Source organism: Diaphorina citri, unplaced genomic scaffold, assembly GCF_000475195.1.
Source record: "Diaphorina citri unplaced genomic scaffold, Diaci psyllid genome assembly version 1.1 scaffold990, whole genome shotgun sequence".
In the NCBI taxonomy this organism is placed as follows: Eukaryota; Metazoa; Arthropoda; class Insecta; order Hemiptera; family Psyllidae; genus Diaphorina; species Diaphorina citri.
Window position 1 is genome coordinate 48,697 of NW_007378421.1, and position 3,899 is coordinate 52,595.

Here is a 3,899-nt window from a genome sequence, read left to right on the forward strand (position 1 = left end):
CCACGACCTGCAAGACGAAAAGTCGGAAATGCTTTTTTAGTTTCTCGAGAAGAAAACAAAAATCCGGCCCGTGTAGGACATAATATTTTTATTGAATGAAGAGAGCGAACTGAAAAAGAAGGGGGAAGAGAAAGAGGACGAAGAAGTTTTTGACTTTTGACTAGTTTTTACTGTTACATTATCAGCAAAAACTTACCTTTTTACCGGCACAAGTTCGACACTTGTCCTTGGGATTGATGCGTTCGCCCTGACCTTTGGGATAAAGGTGGAAAATTTGAATTTGGTGATGTTCGAAGAACGCGGGGGAAGGGTGAAAAAGTACGAGTCTGGCTGAGGGACTTAGTCTGTCTGAGGGACTTAGTCTGGCTGAGGGACTATAAACAGAGAGTTAGTCTGGCTGAGGGACTATAAACAGAGAGTAGATCAGCGTCTAGCTAGGGGACTATAAACAGGGAGTATACTAGTCCAAATTTCCTGTATTACCTACCTATCAAGGACCAAATTTTCATGTGTTTAAATTCAAAAGAAGCAGTTTTAGGGCTCTTTCTTGGAAGCAGTGGCTAGAGTTGAGAGCACCTATTTTGTGTACCTGTTTCTCGAAATTTTGATTTTACATATCACTGCCATAAAGAACGTTCGCGAACACGCATAGGAGAACAGTAGAGCACTCCTAGAAATCTAAACAGGTAACCCTGGTCCAAATGTGCCCGTAACTCTAAGTATTACCTACCTATCTAAGGACCTAATTTTCATGTGTTTAAATTCAAAAGAAGCAGTTTTAGGGCTCTTTCTTTGAAGCAGTGGCTAGAGTTGAGAGCACCTATTTTGTGTACCTATTTCACGAAATTTCGATTTTACATATCACTGCCATAAAGAACGTTCGCGAACACGCATAGGAGAACAGTAGAACACTCCTAGAAATCTAAACAGGTAACCCTGGTCCAAATGTGCCCGTAAAGTGTGAGAAACACAAAGGGTAATAGGGGAAGATTAGATTCAATAGTTTTCAGTAGGTAGAGCAACCTCCGTGGCCAAGTGGATATCACGCTAGGCTTGCATTTCGGAAGTCCCGGGTTCGATTCCCGGCGGGGTCGAAGTTTTTTCGGCTCTGTGCTTGGATTTCGGGGAGCATCTCATTAGATTAGATTTGGAACCAAATAAACCTCCTTTTCCTCATTATGACGAATATTTTGGGTATTTTTTCCTTCAATAGTGTGTCGTCATGCTTTGAGGCTTGCCATTTCGGAGATCCGGAGTATTTTTTCCTTCAATAGTGTGTCCGATGTGTCGTCATGCTTTGAGGCTTGCCATTTCGGAGATCCGGAAACGAAATCTTTCAACACAAAATTAGACAGATTTTACAGTGAAAAGGTGGACAAGAAGGATATAAAATGAAAGTACATTACCTTGACTAAGTAAAAACAAGTTATTTATAAAATATTCTTCACTTTAACGCCCAGAAAAACGACAAAGAAATTTGAAAAACGTCTCGAAGCTTGAACTCTTCTTGTGGTTCTTGTATTTTCCAAATTTCCATTTGTTTATTTTTTTTTCTCTCTCGAAGTTTCTTGAATGAACAGCTGATTTGGGGAAGTGTTTTTGGGACGCAGCTGCGGCCGCGAGGCGTTTTCTGTTGGCAACATACATCATTTGCATTGCATTGCACGATGCTTTGCGAACACCAAACTAGTGCAACGCACATCAAAGGCATTCGCCAGAAAACCGCCACCTCTCGGATACCCTCAAACGTTTGCTGCAATGTTCAAAAACTTTGCTGCAACTTTCTCAAACACGTCCAAACTAACGAATTTCATTGCATTGCACAAGTCTGGACCCACCATAAGAGAGTTTTATTACTAGAGCAGAGTGGTAGTCTAGGCATCTCCACCAAATCTCGTACTAAATTAGTGGAGATGCCAAATTAACAATAGCTGTACATATTCTTCTCTCAAATTTCTATCCTGAAACCATAATTTAATGCATCTAAATTTTTAATTTTCATAGGAATATGGTGAAATTCGCAGTGTAGGTCCTGTGATCACATAGGTTAAGACACATCGATTATAGCGGATATCACACTCAGCCATAGCTCCCAATAATAAAGCCGAAACGTCAATCTTTTTCTCTATAGATAATACTTTACCATGGTAGTTTTGACATCTCCACTAGTTTTTTATGCGATTTGGTGAAAATGCCTAAACTAGTCGAGTGTTTTTCTCTAGAATAAACCTGAATATGCGGCTTCTTTAGAGGGGCTGCAGGTGAATTTTAGAGAAACTGAGGAGGTTGAAATATACCAGTGAGGGTACTTCTAGGTTCCATCAAGGTCGGGGGATAGCAGCTCGAGCAGGGGAAAAAATACTGGTCACAACAGATCTACAGAGGTCGCAGTGTTAATTGCATACTCTCTCGGGAGAGGAGCAACCAGTCCCATAATAGAATAGAATAGAATAGAATGACATGAACTTGAACATAATTATGGGTAAAGCTACGTACAACTTACAGCTCTTAATTACGTGTAATTAGGCCGGCCATTCACTGTCAGATAGACCTGACGGGTATGTCCGAACGGGTGCGCCTGTCAGGTACCTACCTACCTACAGGCTATCCTAGGCAAAGATCTTGAAAAATTGATAAGTGTGTAAGTACTTGGTAAGGCGTTAGTTTGACATCTCCACTAATTCAAAATTACAAATGGCAGAAGTGGATTAGTCAAGCTATGATTGACTTTTGGAGATAAGTTCGCACGATGCGGTTTTTCTTTCACGTCGAAAAAATTGGCGCTAAAATTTAAATTTTCAAACGGAAGTAGTGCTAAAATTAAATTTGAAATTTAGAACGGCCTATTTTTGATTGGATTAACCATAACGTCCACGTACTCCACTAACTCCACGTCCATAACCAAGGTGGTTCAAGTCTCCAAAAAATTTTCCGGGACATGAATTCTTGGTGCATTTTCGTGAATATCTTTACGTAACGTGCCTTGATTCCTCGAAAGAGATATAGAAGCTTTTTACCTACTATCATGGGATTCGTATGCCCTCTAAGGCTAAGAACACAGTGGAGCGGCGAGCATAGAGCATAGAGCAACGAGCATCAATGAACGAGCAAAGCGATGAAATCAAACACGTTGATTTAAATAGGTAGCACACACAGTACGAGCAGCGCGCATAGCGGAGAGCATCGAGCAAAGCGTCGATTTCAAACATGTTTGATTTCTCCGCTCGCATCGCGATTATTTTCTGATAATTTTCTTTTTACTTTCTATTACCTTTACGTATAGGGAACCTATACAAGGTAATGAGAAAGTATTGCAATCGGTACAAATTTTCAAAATCGGGAAATGGGTGGAAATATCCGTTTTGGGGTCCCCTGATTCCAAAAAAGTGGTTTTTAGCCCATGGTCTGTACGTAACGTACGTACGTACGTAACGTACGTACGTACGTAACGTACGTACGTACGTAACGTACGTACGTACGTAACGTACGTACGTACGTAACGTACGTACGTACGTAACGTACGTACGTACGTAACGTACGTACGTACGTAACGTACGTACGTACGTAACGTACGTACGTACGTAACGTACGTACGTACGTAACGTACGTACGTACGTAACGTACGTACGTACGTAACGTACGTACGTACGTAACGTACGTACGTACGTAACGTACGTACGTACGTACGTACGTACTACAGGTTTAAATGGGAAAAAGTAGAAAGTTGTGAACAAAATATCTCAAGAACGGTTTGTCGTAAAGCGATGAAATTTGGTATGCTATCCCGGTATGGTCCAAGAACGCGACTGTAACAATTTGGTAAAAATCGGACAGTCACCCATCCAGATATTAACCAAAGTAATTGTTACTTCAGAGTGGGCTTTTTGTGTACAATTTAC